Source organism: Erpetoichthys calabaricus, chromosome 10, assembly GCF_900747795.2.
Source record: "Erpetoichthys calabaricus chromosome 10, fErpCal1.3, whole genome shotgun sequence".
Lineage (NCBI taxonomy): Eukaryota > Metazoa > Chordata > Cladistia > Polypteriformes > Polypteridae > Erpetoichthys > Erpetoichthys calabaricus.
In genome coordinates this window covers 155326031-155345423 of record NC_041403.2, presented here as the reverse complement: position 1 = coordinate 155345423, position 19393 = coordinate 155326031, and the positions used below count along the sequence as shown (strand labels likewise).

Below are 19393 nucleotides of genomic sequence, written 5' to 3'. Positions count from 1 at the left end.
TCGTCTGTCACAAATTACTCCTAACACTCTTCTCCACCCATTCCACCCTGCCTGCACTCTCTTTTTCACCTCTCTTTCTTCCACAATCCCCATTACTCTGTACTGTTGATCCCAAGTATTTAAACTCATCCACCTTCGCCAACTCTACTCCTTGCATCCTCACCATTCCATTGACCTCCCTCTCACTTACACACATGTATTCTGTCTTGTTCCTACTGACCTTCATTCCTCTCCTCTCTAGAGCATATCTCTACCTCTCCAGGGTCTCCTCAACCTGCTCCCTATTATCTCTAAAGATCACAATGTCATCAGCAAACAACCGTTAATTCATCTAAGATTTATTACTTTCTCCTGTATCAATCTATGGCTAACACGGTACAACACTCTACTAGTGATATACTCAGTCAGAGTACAGGTAGTATGGGGGGCTCAGGCCTTGTTATTTTATTCACTCTTTTGTATTACGTAACACTCCTTGCTTTCTGGCACTAATTAATAAAATGCCATTCCTAACCGTTTTTTAGACTGCTTTGGTGTAATTGTGGTTATGGGGTCTTTTCTGTCCAAATTAGTATCCTTGATACTCTCACGGTTTTCTATTCCCTTCACACCTATGAGAAAACCACAAGAACTCTAAAGAAAGCCTTGGCAAAAAAACATGCTCCTCAGCTAAATGAAGTTATGGCTTAATTGTACATAAATATAGAACCATACAAATATTTCTTCCAAACAGAAAGCAGCACAGGATCAGCCACGTTTTATAGAATGCGGAACAAAAGAAGCGCAACTAACAAAAACTGTTAAAAAGTGACTGTTTGAATGTTTTCCATTTATGTATTGTGAATGCAGAGAAGAAAAGAAGGATGATGACTGCCAGTGTTTTCTCTTAAAATTGAATGAATCATTATCTCCCCAAGCTATGCTGCCATTTATCAGAAAGGCAATGCATGCATATTTGATGAACTTTAAAAATGTGCTTCACAAGAATGCTTTTATAATAAAATTACTGAGCCTGGATAAGAATCACATAAAAGCACGACCCCTGAAGTTTTAAACTGTGCTTCTGGGAAGTATTTACATTTAAAGACCATGCATGCTGCCTTGAGACTAAAATACCTCTGTCTAAAGTTAACCACAGCAGATGGCCAAACTCTGATAGCTTTTTTATGCTTTTAATTTACAATCTAGAAGAATACACATCAATAGTGTTTTGCAAATATGCTGCGGCATTCTGGAGAACGAGACTTAGCACAAGTTCTCATCCAATGGAACCTCTTTCATTTCTTCCTTTCACTTTGCTGTTGATGATATTTAGCTTTACGCCATTGTAAACACACTTTTTGTGTTTAAATATTGAATTGACCTAGAAGCTTTACACTGCGTAGAACACACGTTTTCTGTTTAAATTGTGAATTTACTAAGCAGTTAACAAGGCCACCTGCAAAGAAACATTGGCATCTGCAAAATAGCATGAAAATCCATCCATCCATTATCCAACCTGCTATATCCTAACTACAGGGTCACAGGGGTCTGCTGGAGCCAATCCCAGCCAACACAGGGCTCAAGGTAGGAAACAAACAAACAAAATGTGCCCCAATAATGAGCTAAAGATGATGGTTTTTTGGGGTCTAGAGGGCCATAAATGGAAGGGCGGGAACATAACTAGACATTAAAACAAGTCAAACAGTAGATAGATAGATAGATAGATAGATAGATAGATAGATAGATAGATAGATAGATAGATAGATAGATAGATAGATAGATAGATAGATAGATAGATAGATAGATAGATAGATAGATAGATAGATAGATAGATAGATAGATAGATAGATAGATAGATAGATAGATACTTTATTAATCCCAAGGGGCAACTCACATACCCAAGCAGCAGCATACTTATAAAAAAACAACATTAAATTAAAGATTGATAACAATGCAGGTAAAAACAGACAATATCTTTGTATAATGTTAACATTTCACCCCCCCCCCAAGAGTGGAACTGAAGAGTCACATAGTGTGGCGGAGGAACGATCTTCTCAGTCTGTCAGTGGAGCAGGACAGTGACAGCAGTCTGTTGCTGAAGCTGCTCCTCTGTCTGGAGATGATCCTGTTCAGTGGATGCAGTGGATTCTCCATGATTGACAGGAGCCTGCTCAGCGCCCGTCGCTCTGCCATGGATGTCAAACTGTCCAGCTCCATGCCTACAATAGAGCCTGCCTTCCTCACCAGTTTGTCCAGGCGTGAGGCGTCCCTCTTCTTTATGCTGCCTCCCCAGCACACCACTGCATAGAAGAGGGCGCTCGCCACAACCGTCTGATAGAACATCTGCAGCATCTTATTGCAGATGTTGAACTACTTGAACTACTTGAACTTGAACTTGAACTTGAAGGACGCCAGCCTTCTAAGGAAGTATAGTCGGCTCTGTCCTCTCTTACACAGAGCATCAGTATTGGCAGTCCAGTCCAGTTTATCACCCAGCTGCACTCCCAGGTATTTATAGGTCTGCACCCTCTGCACACAGTCACCTCTGATGATCACGGGGTCCATGAGGGGCCTGGTCCTCCTAAAATCCACCACTAGCTCCTTGGTTTTGCTTGTGTTCAGTTGGTGGTTTGAGTCGCACCATTTAACAAAGTCCTTGATTAGGTTCCTATACTCCTCCTCCTGCCCACTCCTGATGCAGCCCACGATAGCAGTGTTGTTAGTGAACTTTTGCATGTGGCAGGATTCCGAGTTGTATTGGAAGTCCGATGTATATAGGCTGAACAGTACAGTCCCTTGTGGCGCTCCTGTGTTGCTGACCACAATGTCAGACCTGCAGTTCCCAAGACGCACATACTGAGGTCTGTCTGTAAGATAGTCCACGATCCATGCCGCCAGGTATGAATCTACTCCCATCTCTGTCAGCTTGTCCCTAAGGAACAGAGGTTGGATGGTGCTGAAGGCGCTAGAGAAGTCCAGAAACATAATTCTTACAGCACCACTGCCTCTGTCCAAGTGGGAGAGGGATCGGTGTAGCATATAGATGATGGCATCCTCTGCTCCCACCTTCTCCTGGTATGCAAACTGCAGAAGGTCGAGGACGTGGCGGACCTGTGGCCTCAGGTGGTGAAGCAGCAGCTTCATCATCTTTGGGGGTTTCCACATACTGGTGAGTCAGGAGGCGCCAAACAAAAAACACTGAAGTGATTTCAAAGCATTCATAAATAATTCTTACTTATATGACAATATTATTCTCAAACCATAGCCGGAGCCTGTTATGGCAGCAGTATGTGCAAAGCAGTAAGTAGCCCTGGACAGGGTGGCATTTCATCACATTATTCATAACACATTTCCAAAAATGTAATTTAAGGTTTATTTACCAACGGTTTGTTTAGGTAATAATTACCTTGTGAATGGATGACACACTACATGTCCCGGTGCTTACAGCAGATTCTTCCTCCCACAGTCTGATTCCCAGACTCCTTTTTTTTTTGGAAATTTCACTTTCCAGAGGCCAATTGCATTTCCATTCTCCTGTCCTTATTTATAGAACCTCAAAAAACAGGTCTTATCGCAACAGCACACCCACAAGCAAGCACAGCACTCTTCAATAGCCACAGCTAATGAGAACTGACAGTGACTGAATGATTTTAGTCTGGTATCAGTTCAGTAGGTGGAAAATGAAAAAAAAAAAAAAAGAAATTCACTACATCCAACAAAAGAAAGATTAATAAGCCCTCACCACAAAGTGCATCTGAGTGAGACTATTTTATGATTTACACCCGGTAAATTAAATAGAGACAATTGCCATTTGAAGTGTTTTAATATCTTAAAATAGCTGCGTTCCTGTGCTATAGCCTACAGCCAAACCTGCCAAATATATTACACTGGAGACTAAATTGTTATTCATTTCCATAATTTTATTATGTTGCTCTTCCAGTAAATCTGATAACAGGTGCTCCTCACCATGGCCTAAGTGGCTTTGCTGTCTTACTTTGTAGGAATATTTGCAGCAGATGTTTCATTATGTTTTACCAATGACGACGACGATGATGATGATGATGATGATGATGATGCAATAATATGTTATTAAGCAGCACATAACCTGCTGCTGACGAGTCACCCTCAATATGTCTACTTTATACCTAATTTACCCCATGTCCCAAAGTAGTAACCATGGAATAGAAACCAAAAAATACGACACACACAATGAGAAGCTCAATGCATCAGAGCAACACATTTGAATTGGAGAATCGGCTCACCCTGAGCTCAAATCACGCTATCCCTGATGCAATACAGAGATGGGAGACTCAATAAAGTATTTATTTGTAAGTCTGATTAAAATAAAAATACATAACAATTTGATTAACTAAACTTAGGCAAGTATATTTTAGAAACTGGATCTGTCATGACAATCTGCCAGACTTAAAAAGTGATCCATCTTTTATGAAAAAGTTAGCACGCTTATTGGGTTTACGCACTGCTACCTGAGTGAAGCGGCGCTGCCTATTTTAAAATAATTTTTGTGAATGTTTATATATTATAATCTAGATGTTTGAATTTATTTGGTGCAGTAATTGAAAAAATGGGTATTTATTTATTTTTCGTGAAAAGACTTTTGGATTTAATTACGGTATCATGTAGTAATTGGGGGCAGTAGGGTCACACTGTTGTAAACAGCGATGCTGGAAGATGATTCTGGTTAGAGTGTTTAATTTTTTTCTTTTTTTCTTGGTTAGAGACAGAATGAGTCAAAAATGAGCATATCACATACGTAAATCTCGAAATAGCAGTAGCAGACGTGATGGTCCCTTTTTAGGACTTTCCCCTCAAAACTCGGAGTGCTAATTGAATGTGTATCACTAAGTCATAATGAATTTGCACATTTTGCCTGTACGTATGACCCTGCAGGTGTCGAGAAATGAAAATTAAGTTGTAAGTATTATGCAGAAACGAACATACTAAGATTATTTTGTGATCAAATTAATACATGGAATGAAATTAATCCAAAAGTTTATCAGAAATACACTGATAAGCGATTAACAAGCCTGACCAAGGCCCAGCGCAGTTCTGTGAGGAACAATCCACTCTAATAAAAGGATAAGTGTCTGTGTGTCTGTCTGTGCGAAGAGCATTCAACCACAGAGCCGCAGAGCCATATGTCATCACAGTTTGCAGGTTTTGACCACAGTGTTATGGCGGACGTCACCGAATATAATGAACAGCAGTTTCACCGTGAAACTGACGTTACCCCACGTCTGTTGTACACACTAGAAACACAAGCCCCTAACCTTAACAACACTAACCCCTTCCCTTAAGTTACCCTAATCTTATTTCCACTAAGAATCTGCAGTAACATATGGCTCTATGGCTTTGCAGTTGGAAATTAATAAATTTGTCCGGTTGATTGAATTTGTCATTCCAACAGACGACGAATCACAAACATTAACATTGTTTTACAAATCCCATACCAGATGACATATAATAGAGGCATAGGCAATGCATGTTGCACTACAAATGTTAACACTGATGTCTATGTTAATTATTTAGATATCAACCTGTCTTACATAGGTGGCACAGCTAGTATGAAATATAAGAAGGTAGACAGACTATAGAGAGTCAGAGTGTCTATCAGAGAGGGCAGTGGACAAAAACTAGACCTAAATAAATAAATTACCAACCACCAGATATCAAGCTACAGATATGCTTGGTAATAAATGGCCATTTCTTGATGCTGGGGCCAGATGACCAATTAATCCACTGTCCCAAGAGCTCAGGAAGAAACAAATTACAGAAAGAGCATTTTAAAGAATCAACTGAAATAAAGTTAGGAGTTTTCAAATGAGAGGCTAACAACTGGACCTAAGAAAAAATAAAACATTAATTAGTTAACTAATTTCATTAAATGAAGGTAAAGAGATTCAGGCCTCTACAGCACTGACCACCAGATTTCCAGCTACAGACACACTTGATAACAGAGGACCACTTTTTAATGTTGCGGCCAGAGGACCCATAAAACCACAAGAGGAAACAAATTATAGAGAATGGATTTTCAGGAGTCAACGGAAATAGAGTTAGGAATTTTCCAATGAAAGGCGAATGCCAATTTGGTAGAGATGGTACTCAGAAAGAATATCCTCTGCTGGATTGTACTGGGATACAGCACAAGAGGGCCCAGAAAAAGGATGATACGGAATGAGAAACGAATTTCGTCATGAGGCAGAGATTACAATCGTGACAGAAAGTTCTAGGAATGTTTAAAAAGCAGTGTTGACAGAAAGGGTCAGTGGATAAACTTGCTGCAAAATGTTAACAAGTCATCTACTATGCAATAAAATGCTAAGGTCTCTGTTGGTGTGATTGGTTAGTTTGACTTTGGTGATGCGATCGAAAGAGGAAGAATGTACGTTAGACACACGAGGAGCAGTAACGGTAGAGGAGGCACGCTGAGAGAGACACTTTCAAGGATGGGAAATTTAAAACTAAAATGGAGGCGAGAAAGGCATCTCGAAAATAATTCTAGAGTCTGAAAAGCAGGCTTATGGGAACGCACTCGAAACAGTGAAGAGACATTCAGACACACACGAATACAGAGAAAAGGTACCTGTAGGGTAAGAGATAGCAAATATTTTGAAATTATTCTGTTACATGTCTTCAACAGGTAGCATGCCCAGTAAGATATAAATGATTAATGAAACTGAACTGAGTATGCTGATTATTACGATTACTGGAATAAAATGATATTTTTAAAAATGGTATTAAAGGAAAAAACGATGGCGGATAGGAGACCATGCTGCAATATTAAGTGCAAAAGTAGGGGCTTGTGGGTTGATTTCCACAATGCAGAACACAGAGAGGCAACTGGATTTTTATATGGAGAGAGGGAAAAAGAAAAAATGAAAAGCAAATGCTGGGAAAGGGGGAAAGGAGAAAGGAGAGCAACACACCACAAGTTCTAAGAACTGATCTCTGTTGGAGATAAAAGAAGAATAAGTGATAGATAGATAGATAGATAGATAGATAGATAGATAGATAGATAGATAGATAGATAGATAGATAGATAGATAGATAGATAGATAGATAGATAGATAGATAGATAGATAGATAGATAGATAGATAGATAGATAGATAGATAGATAGATAGATAGATAGATAGATACTTTATTAATCCCAAGGGTAAACTCACATACTCCAGCAGCAGCATACTGATAAAAAACAACATTAAATTAAAGAGTAATAAAAATACAGGTAAAACAGACAATAACTTTGTATAATGTTAATGTTTACCCCCCCTGAGTGGAACTGAAGAGTTGCATTGTGTGGTGGAGGAACGATCTCCTCAGTCTTTCAGTGGAGCAGGACGGTGACAGCAGTCTGTGGCTGAAGCTGCTCTTCTGTCTGGAGATGATCCTGTTCAATGGATGCAGTGGAATTTCCATAATTGATAGGAGCCTGCTGAGCGCCCGTCACTCTGCCACAGATGTCAAACTGTCTAGCTCCATGCCAACAATAGAGCCTGCCTTCCTCACCAGTTTGTCCAGGCGTGAGGCGTCTTTCTTCTTAATACTGCCTCCCCAGCTGTGAAAACCTGCACCTTAGTGCTTGGAACACCGAGAATTCAGAATCACTATCTATGCTGAATTATATAAATGAAAAACATTTTGAATAATAATAAAATTAATTTTGTGGACTAAATAATTATCCACCGCTCATCTGAGGTTGGGTCGTGGGGGCAGCAGCCTAAGCAGGGAAGCTCAGACCTCCCTCTCCCCGGCCACCTCTTACAGCTCCTCTGGGATGACCCCGAGGTGTTCCCAGGCCAGCTGGGAGATATAATCCCTCCAGCAGTGTCCTGGGTCTGGCCTTCTCCCAGTGGGACAGACCTGGAACACCCCCCCAGGGAGGCATCTAGGGTGCATCCTGACCAGATGCCCGAACCACCTCAACTGACTCCTCTCAATGTGGAGGAGCAGCGACTCTACTCTGAGTCTCTCCCACATAACTGAACTCCTCACCCTATCTCTAAGGGAAAGTCCAGCCACCCTGCGGAGAAAACTCATTTCGGCCGCTTGTATCCGCAATCTTGCTCTTTCGGTCACTACCCAATACTAAATCATTATTAACCCAGTAAATTAAAAAGTATATTAAGTAATGCTACCTCACATTGCTATCCACAGCAGACCTGTAAATATCCTATGGCAATGTTGTAAGTATACTACACAGCGTATACAAAATGGCTCCTCATCCTAGAAATTCATGCACATCTGCAAATAAGACAATAATTCAGTGGAGTAAGAAACTTGCAGCAATTAATTCATTAGTTATATCTTCAGGACACCGTGATAAGGAAATGAGCAGTGCAAATGAAAGAGTAAGTATAGTAACATGAACGAGTTATTACATTAAAAGTACATTATAATAAGTCATGAGGATCCAACAGTACGCGCTACTAATTAAACAAGTCATGAGGTAAAAGATAGTGTGAAAAAGTAATGGATCATGGACAAAAGGCATTAAATCATCTTATTACAGAAATAAGTTATGCACACAAGATAATGAAGTGTGGACTAGTCACTGGCAAGATAATAATTAGATAAGATTATGAGATAATATATTTTGTGTACAACACAAGAATTCAGGAAGATGGAATATCAATCACTCGGAAATGACATAATCCAGTAGACTACGGTCACCAAACAGTTGGAAATAAAGGAAATATGTTGCAGAAAAATGAAATATTAAATCGTAGGAATGAGAATAGGTATTGTGCACGGTTATGGAAATAAGGTGATAAATTCTGTCATTAATATATATCACAGAATTATTAACAAGTTCAAATAAGTTAGGAAGTAATAGCCTTAAAAGAAGTGGTTGAGGGAATTAAATAAGAGGTTTTCTAAAGGGTGATATTTTTTGATGCCTTTCTTTGTAGCATCTCAGATCGTTCTTTACACAAGTCTTACTGTTTCGTTATTCTTGGCCCAACTAGAACTATTGTATGGCTATGAGATAGTAAACTGTAGAAACACTACATGACAGCTGAGCTTTATTGCAGGAGAACAATAGCTCTAAGCTAACATTTCCATCAAAATTGACATCTAAAGAGTGAAACTTTTAAATCAATAGCAATTCCAGTGACTTGCTATGGGACTAACCTGGCAACGTAGTCTACAGGTCCTTACATAGGTTAGTCAGTGCGATCAGCTTCAAAATATCATCCTCCTCCAAAATGAGTAATTTAATGTCAGTGCATTTGTCACAACGTCTTAAAGTCGCTGTGTAGTACTTGTGAAATATTTGTAGACATTGGACACAACAAATAAAATTTTCCCCTCCTTCAAAACTCCCACTCCATTAGTTAGTGGTGAAAACAAATAACCTCACGCTCCACATTAACTCACTCGCTCATAGTAGCTGCAACCCACACCCATTGTTCTGTGTCATCAAGAGATGTTATAAATACAAGTACCTTATATCTCTTCCACTTGGATTAAACTTTCATCCACCCTACCGTCTGTTTCTATCAAAGTGTTTACCATTCTGACCTAAACTGGTGGCTATTCTGCGAAACACGCTAATGAAGTCGACACTTAGCTGAGTAAGTCTCACTTGAATATTTCTCGTCTTACAATCGAGGGTCAAATGGTAAAACAGACGCAAAGTGTTCTCGTTTACTCAAGATGGGCTTAGGCATTCCACAATTATGTACACATCTGTGACATTTAAGCAACCCCTGAGAAACGATCATTGAGAACATCTGTCATGGCTCAGAAAGCACAGGGAAGTGTGCAACATCTACAGATTGAATGTCTGTGAGTTTAGGTGTGAAGCTGATGGGATGCATAATGTATTATGTGACATCTTGGAAAAATGTAGCGTTTTATTTCATTTTTGTGAAATTGTAGAACATATAACAGACAGTGGCAGTCTATTTAGCAGCAATGTGTCATCTAAAACAACACAAAATGGACATGCTGCCACTATGAAGAACCTTACTTTATTCTTTGTTAATTAGTATTGACTAATTTTATATTTTTATATATGTTTTCTCTTCCTTCATCTTGTAAAGCACTTTGAGCTACCATATATACTTATATTTTGGATGATAAATTAGACTGGACTGCCAATACTGATGCTCTGTGTAAGAAAGGACAGAGCCGATTATCTTGTGAATTTCCCATTGGGATTAATAAAGTATCTATCTATCTATCTATCTATCTATCTATCTATCTATCTATCTATCTATCTATCTATCTATCTATCTATCTATCTATCTATCTATCTATCTATCTATCTATCTATCTATCTATCTATCTATCTATCTAATGCTGGCCATATAAAAAGTCGAAGTAAATTACAGATCTGATTTTGCTCATTGCATAATGAAATTAATGGCATTATTCAGATGTTAAAAAGGTTTATTTGAATTGGCCAGTTTGGTGTTAAACGTACTAGTTTATGAACATCATACTTGAAACAATGAAGTGTTGAGTAGCAATGTGAGTGGCGTGACACGTGTTTGGCAGCAAATGACACATTATATACAAGAACTAGTGGTGGTCTGATCAGGTTTGTAGGGCCGATACCAATCACCGATTTCCGATACTAGGATTGTCCAATTCTGATACCCATTCTGATTCGTCATGTCATGTCATTTTCTAACCTGTGTAATCCAGACCAAGGGTTTCTGGAGCCCATCCCAGCAAGCATAGTGCTCAAAGCATGAGCACATCCTGGTCAGGGTGCCAGCCCATTGCAGGTTGACCACACACACATATACACCCACACACCAAACACACACACTAGGGGCAATTTAGCGTCACCAGTTCACCTGACCTGCATGTCTTTAGACAGTTGGGGGAGACCAGAGCACTCTGATTTTTTTTTACTTTCTCATATACGAAGTTTAGGGAAAGTATTGTAATCGTTCAAAAATTCAATGTCAAGATTTTGATGAATCTCGACGTTTTAGACCTCCCTGACTCTCGTATACGAAGTTTAGGGAAAGTATTGTAATCGTTCAAAAATTTGATGTCAAGATTTTGATGAATCTCGATGTTTTAGACCTCCCTGACTTTCTCGTATACGAAGTGTAGGGAAAGTATTGGAATCCTCCAAAAATTCCATTTCGAGATTTTAATGAATCTCGATGTTTTAGACCTCCCTGAGTCTGAAAATACCATTTTTTGGAATTATGGCAGTATGTCTGTCTGTGTTTGTGTGTGTAGATAGATAGATAGATAGATAGATAGATAGATAGATAGATAGATAGATAGATAGATAGATAGATAGATAGATAGATAGATAGATAGATAGATAGATAGATAGATAGATAGATAGATAGATAGATAATTTATTAATCCGAAGGGGAAATTCACATACTATGTATGTAAACACAATAACTTGAGTAGGCTTTCACTTACCTCATCCAAATTTTGCATACAAGTATTGGGTACAAAACGTAGATTTATGTCAACTTTTTGGCTATTTCTGCTAACTGGAAGTGGTATTTTACCTTTTATTCATGCTGCAGCAGAATCCGGTTTATTCAATTTTACTTTTATAATAATTGTTCAATAAATTATTAATTTGATTTGATTTGTTGTTGGTTCTTTAATGTACATAATATAAAAATATAATCATTGTCTTGCAGTTTACTCCTCAAATATCCATCCCCATCCCCATGTATCTGAAAATACAAAAAATTCTAGGGGAGACCACTTCGGAGTTTTTAAAATGCTTAACAACTTTGTATGTAAAATAGACAAAAATTTGGAGTTTTAATCAGCAAGTCTGTTTACTAAGCGGCAAGGGAAAATTCTTTTATATCTGCATCTTTTTCTGATTAAAACTGTCAGCTGCTGTACTAAACACAAGCGTGCTCACCGTCCACACTCAGACAAAGGGTGTCCATTTTATTCAAAGGACAAAATGAAAAATTCTGAACGCAGCTTCTGTTTTAAGTTTTGCCGAAGATGTGTCTCTCTTTGAAGTCCAGGTGGGCAACATATACGTCTGCCATTGCTCTCCATTCAAAGGATGACTCCTCAGATTTCTTTTCTTTTTTGCCTCAGTTTATCTTTCGGCTTTCCTTAAGTCTGCCTGGCTATTGTCTGTTTACATAAAGTTCCCGGCTGCAATCTAACACATACACTTCATCAGCTACCATAACACATAGCAAAAAGGAGAACTACAACTAAATTACCATAAATCTTAGAAAATCAGATAATAAAAAATAGTTTTTTAAGAGCAGCCAATTTAGTGATCACCGATCAAGTCATTTGGAGTGAAAATCATCTGATTTAGATCAACAGCTGATTGATCAGAACATCACATACAAGAATATATTTCAGAATTAGCAGAATGTACAATTATGTGCAAATATATACTGTACCTTTAGTAACCAAAAAGAAAGCAGCGGTTTCTGCCACAACTTAGGTGGGCCCACCTTTAAATACGACTCTTGCTCAGGAGTTTGCTCTGATCAGAAGGACTGATTGCACAACACAACAACCCATACATGTCAGTATCATTTAAAATGCTTTACCTCTAACACCAGATCATGTCACATGTAGACATTCTTAGTGGATTCTGCACTTATGGGGGGCATCAATAAGGGGGATGAGACAGAGGATAGGAGTCAAGTGGAGAATTTCCAGCAGCTTAATATTAGCAAAACCATGGAACTGCTTATTGACATCCGCTGCACCAAACAGCCTCTGTGTCCGGTCACTGTTCAGGGAATGGATGTAGAGATGGTGCACTCCTACAAGTACTTGGGGGTCCAAATTAATGACAGTTTGGACTGGTCTTGGAGCACAGAGGAACTATATAAGGAGACTGCATTTCTTTTATGTGGAATGTGACATCCATCACATCTTCAACAACTCTGTGATGGCCAGTGTGATTTTATACGCTTTGTTATGCTGGACTGGTAGCATAGCTTCAAGAGAGGCCCACCAAAACAACAAGCTAATTAAAAGGACAGGCTCTGTTATGAGATACACTTTTTTACCCCCTGAAGGTTGTAGAGGAAGAGATAATTAAAACAAAACTGAGTGTCATTATGAACAAAGCTGCACATCCCCTCTGTGACACACCATCACTGAGAAATTTCATCCAATAAATTATTCAGCACACGTGTGTCAAGAAATGTGGCTGAGAGTCCTTTATGCCAACATCAATACACCTGTATAGCGCCTCACTGGGACTGCGACAGACAAGTCAGAAGTCTTCTTTCTTTTTAAATTTCTACCTTTTCAGTCATTCTGGTGTGTGTGCAGACCACAGTGTGTGTGTAAATCTATCTATCTATCTATCTATCTATCTATCTATCTATCTATCTATCTATCTATCTATCTATCTATCTATCTATCTATCTATCTATCTATCTATCTATCTATCTATCTATCTATCTATCTATCTATCTATCTATCTATCTATCTATCTATCTATCTATCTATCTATTGTGTTGGACAAACGGCCAGCCCTATGCTACCACAAGAAACAGGGAAAAGATTATACTATGTCACCCAGAAGAGAAATAGAACACGCCAATACCACAGTGGGTACACTGACAATCCAGGCTGGGTTGGACCCAGGAACAATACCCAGCCAGGAGGACAGTATAATGGAAGGTCAGGGCTTTCCAGTAGGACTATGGGTTCCCCAGACAATAAGATACAGTGTCCTTGGGCAATGTTACCTCTATGGATACCCACAAGGCACTTTGGATATTGTGGTTCCCTAGAAGAGCCTCGTTGGGTTCTGTAGGGACCACCAGGGGGTCCTATAGGGATTACTTATCCTTGCTTTATGGGTCTTCCATTTGTCCTGGAAGTGGTTCTGTTGGGCCATGCTCTAGCACCAGCAGTACTCCCGAGACTGGGATAAAAGAAGCTGCTCGACCTCATCCAGGCGAGTCAGAGTTGGGTGGAAGTGGACAAAGCTGACCTGGGAGGTGGAGAAGAGGAAGATTTGTGTTTATTGTACTTTTGAAAATACTGTGGAAGGTATTTGTGTAAATAAATGGTTTTATTTAAATGGGACTTGAATCTGTAAGGTTATATCTCAGGTTGGGTGATCCCTTGCGCCCTCTACTGTCCACACTATCTATCTATCTATCTATCTATCTATCTATCTATCTATCTATCTATCTATCTATCTATCTATCTATCTATCTATCTATCTATCTATCTATCTATCTATCTATCTATCTATCTATCTATCTATCTATCTATCTATCTCAAATTTCCCCCTGGGAAAAAATACAGTTTTCTCTATCTATTTACCTATCGATGCTATGGACTGGCTTGTATTTTACATAGTCAGTCGCAGATGAGCCTGGCAGTGTCGTTAGTCACACATAAGTGCAGTCTAGCGCACCTAGTATGATGTTTGGGAAGCTTAAAGGTCATAATCTAACATTACTGATAAAACTTTAGATATTAAACACATTTTACATTGTTTCACTTGCAAAAAAAAAAAGCTTCTTTGTATCGCCAACACAGTATAGAAAGATGCCTGATGCAAAGAAAATCAAACTGATGAAAACCATTTGAGCAATAGCCAGACATTGACTTCTCAGTGTATGGCTTCAACTAATTGCATATCAAATTGATTTTTGCAAATCTATGGTCACCAGGAAATGCCAAGGTATCTGTGCACTCCTTCAATAATATTTTTTACTGGCATTTTTAAACCCTAATGAGCAATTCAATTTCTCTCATCCATCAGAATTTCAAGGAATGGTCACACCATGGATGGCCCTACTGGGGTGTTGAAAGCAAACTGTCTATTTTTGAATTGAATCGATCACTAAATATCTGTGTCGGAATCATACGAGTACCAGACTATAACTGCCAGATTTTATAATACAATACAGTAAGTGTTTCTGTTTTATCCACAGATCCTCAATTATAAAACATTATGTTTTGTTAATATCTCACTACTGAATAGACTGAATGATAGAGTTAATTATGATAATAATAAATGCAATTCATTTTGGAGGTGTGCAACTGAATATATTCAAAATAAGTGATGGTATATACATACAAACACTGTCCCGACATATCAAAAACGACAATGGGCTTTCTTTCCAGCCATTAATGTCGCTGGTGTTTTGAAAGCTCTTTCGCAGTACATGAGCTCCCCCCTTCAAGGAGATTTTCAAGGAAAGAGGCACAATATGGCTGATCCTAAAAGGTCTTGAAGTGCCCCCCTTTCTCTTGTATATTTCATTAATATGAACATCCCTGCACAACTTTGTGTTAGAGCTTTACTAACTTACAACTGATACTTCTATAAGTAAGGACTTTAAGTTCATTTACCTATTTTTTTAATTACTAACCATTTTTTCTTTTCCATCACATTGACACAAAAGATCAGTGAGGACAAATAGAATAATAATTGAAAGTCATTTTCAGTGTTTTTAATGTTGTACCATGTTGTAATGAGAAGTAAAGCAAAATGACACCTTTAATTGGCTAATCTTCAGGCAACTTGTAGTCTACATTTACTAGAACAAGGGGCCTGAGCTGCCTTGAAAGCCTGAATATTGTAATCTGTTCAGTTAGCCAATTAAAGGTGTCATTTTGCTTTACTTCTCTTTGACCCCATAATGGCTAACAAGGTACATCACCCTACTACTACACAATATTGTCATAAACATATCAGATTAGTGTAAATAGCTAATAACTAAAACTCAGCAACATACATTAAGATATGTTAAAAAAGAAAATCCTCTGAACCTTTCTCTGAGGCTCTGAGATTCTCATCAATTGAGGATTTCATGAACTCTCAAACCACTACACTACACTACGCTAAGCTTCATTGCTGGCCTGGTACAGAGCAGGTTAAGAGATGACGCTGAGCTTCCTCAGTTACCAAATTGATTTGTCCCTGTCCTCTTTGCTGCAACTGGAAGTGAAACCAATTGAACTAAGCCAGGACATACACTCTTGCTCTAGCTTTGTGATCTTACACTAAGCCATATTATCTGGCAATAAATCTCCATCCATCCATTCATCTACTCTTTGTTGTGGCATTCAGTCCCAGTGAGCAGTAACATATTCCTGCAACGTCACGCATAAGGCAGGAAGTAACCTTAAACGAAGTGTCACACAGAGTCATAGCAAGGTTTGGGGCAGCCACCCCTATATTTGGTATCCTGGCGGCAAAGTCGCAAAATGTTATACAGCACTGATGTGCACAAAACCGAGTCCAAAACAGAACTGAGGGAATAAGGAAATGGTGGAGGCTTTCAAAGGAGAAGACAGGAAGTGAAGTCAAAGGGGTCGGGCTCATAAAGGTCTTCAGTCATAGGTTCGAGACCGGACATCAAAGGGGCCGGAGCCGACAAGGTCTTCCTCCATAGGCTCGGACCCAAAAGTAACGTCAACAGGGCCAGGTGGAATCTCCCGTTGATGGTCTGCAGGAAAGCGAGAAAGAGAATCAGTGCACTCTGCCACATCCCGGTCTGATTCGGAATTGCCCTCATTCAAGCCCTTTAGCTGCCTTCCATGTGTACATGTGTGACACAGCTTATCACAAAACACTCACATTAGACATATATAAATGAAAGACCTCTGTGTGTGTGTGTGTGTGTGTGTGTGTGTGTGTGTATGTGTGTGTGAGTGTGTGGAGCAGTTTGCTCTGCTCACGCTCAACCACAACCACTAGATGGCGCATTTGGTGTTTACATGCATCTCAGTTCTCACTTTGAAAGATGTGTGTGTGATTTTGTGGGTGCATGTATGTGTGTCCACTCTGCTCACGCTCAACCACAGCCACGGGAGCTGGTGTGAACTCTACGGAAGATGTAGAAGCTTATACAAGTGTGACTTGCACTTAGTGAGATGGCACAAGCATGCACTTTTACATTTTTTGGCACTTGCAAGCACCTCTGTTCTCACTTTGAAAGATGTGTGCATGTTTGTGTGTGTGTATGGAGCAGTCCGCTCTGCTCACGCTTAAGCACAGCCACAGCGGTTGGTGTGAATTCTACGGAAGATGTAGAAGCGTACACAAGTGTGACTTGCACTTAGTGAGATGGCATCTGCAGGCACTTTTCCAGTGCTTGCATGCACATCACTTCTCATTCAACCCAAGGAGACAAACTCAGCTTTGTGGTACATTCACGTTCTATGTTCACACAATGAGCTACCATACGTTTGCCTGAGATAGGCTCCAGTTTGTGCCACAGCTGCACTCGACTACACGTCCGTCTCGGGTGAGATACGACTTCTCATGGCCCACTTAGCTGATGACTCTGCAAGTTCACCAAGATAATAAAACTGCTAGGGGGTCTTCGGGTTGTTTTTTGTCCTGAGAACTACACACAGCTAGTGCTTGTTACTGTATATATTTCATTTTCTAACCTTGAGGTCATGAAGACTTTATAGATGAAGAGTGGCCTTTTTTCTACAATAAGGAGTGAGCAGCTTCACCAAGTGAAGAAGTTCAAGTACCTTAGGTTTTGCTCCCAATAGCACAGAGGAGCCAATAAGATGGACAGCACATTTGTGGAGTAGCAGCAGCTCTTCAGATGCTGCACTATACTGTGGTGATGGAAGGGGGCAAGACATTCGGTGTACTGGTCAGGATAGATCCCCATCCTCACCTATGATTACAAGAATGAAGTTGCAATGATGGCCTCACTTTCTATGAAATGTTAAGGAGGTCAGCAATACAGGAGAAACTCAGAGTGGAAATTCTGCTTCTCTGGATCAAGAGAAGTCATTTGAGGTATTTTGGGCATCTAGTTAGGAAGGTTCCCACATGGGTGAACCAGCCATGATGCGTTAGGAGAAGAATCAGGGCACACTCAGGACGTTGTAGAGGAATGAATCTCGAGAGGCCCAAAAGTGTATCAAAATTCTGCCAGAGGAGCTGAAAAAAATGTTACTTAAGATAGGGTGACCCTCTGTGTCCACATTCTCATGCTGTCCTCTTGACCGTCACCACGATAAATGGAGCCAAAGTGAAGTGAAGTAAAACTGAAAACCAAGGGCTATACTGAGATGTCAAAATGGAAGCAAAACCAATCTTTAAAAAATAAAAGGTATCACTTTTGCAAAAATACCACTTCTGATGATTTCAATTTCTGTCAGTTTGAAGCACTCATGCTGGTCACTAATAATGACTTTTAGTCTGAACTTTTGGAGATAAATGCGTCAAAACTGCTAATAGTTCTGTACACAGACAAGAAGGTCACTATTCAGATTCACGACCACCGCACTGGGAATGAAATGTCTGTGTCATTTTAGATTATGTTGTAAAAAAAAAAAATTAAAAGCTTTTTGGTGTATGTAAAACAAGACTCGTTGTAATCTAAAGGAAATTAGGCAGAATTAAAAGCACAATCATGCAGCTATAATAGTAATCATAGGCAATGAGGATTCGCTTGGCTGTTCATTCTGCATAATCTATTTCCATTGTCTAAGAGTCTTTTAAACAAAAGGTACCTGAGGATATTATATAGGAACGCAGGCTATTTAGGGCAAAAAGAAAAATATCCTTCGGTTCAGCTGCGTTTTGGGAATTTGCCATTTTGCCTGTATGTGGTGCGTATGAATCTGCTGCTGCGTGACTAGAACAATTGCACAAAGCACATTTAATGAGATTATACTGTGTCATTGTTGTTGACTATTGAAAAATGTATATTTTATATTTTGCACAATATATATATTTTTAAGAGCCTTTTAGGATCTGGAACAAGCACAACATTGTTATCAGCACACTTTGTAGAAACCTTAACCCCTTCAAGCTTATAGAGAGGACTGTAGAACATCCATCACTGTTAACATCCATCCATCTATCTATTAATTACACTGGACAACAATGGTTTTGCTTCCTGAACACTTCTAATGGAGTTTAGCCTGCTGATTATAAAAGTCACCTTTTGATTTTATGATCATAAACCTTTTTGTTGTAATTGTCTATTTTTATGATTTCTTCTCTTATTAAAAGTATACATGGATAGTACATCAAATACAACCGAGATATCTGAGGTGGTCTAAAAGTAGTGGCACTGGTAATAGGAATGCAGTACTGAAAATTGGACATCTCATTACATCAAAAAGAACGGGCCGCTCCATAAGCGTTTGGTACCAGGGCCGAAAAGTGTTGACACCTAAACTAAATGTCACCTCAACAAAGATATTTTTGCTTCCTCATCACATAAAACTTGAACTGATGAAACATTTTGTGAAAACAATGAACAAGTAAGGTGAGGCATTGCAACATATGAGACAGATGTTTCCACAAAAATCTGATGCCAACATAAAGGAAGGCATTTACGTTGGTTCACAAATTAGAAACGTCATCCATGACACACAATTCAAAGAGAGGCTGGAGAAAATCGCAAGGAAGATATTCAAGAATGTTGTTGAGAATTGTTTTGATAACTTCA

General features: G+C 39.2%; 1 protein-coding gene and 1 long non-coding RNA gene across 2 annotated transcripts in view; both read left to right on the top strand.

Annotated features, from left to right (window-relative positions):
* The window catches only part of negr1 (neuronal growth regulator 1), a 782727-nt gene that overhangs the window by 156969 nt on the left and 606365 nt on the right, over positions 1–19393 (top strand). The gene's annotated exons all lie outside the window — the stretch shown is intronic.
* LOC127529363 (uncharacterized) lies at positions 1618–3684 on the top strand. Its single transcript, XR_007936029.1, has 2 exons — positions 1618–1686; positions 3121–3684. It is a non-coding gene; the product is annotated as an uncharacterized LOC127529363 (long non-coding RNA).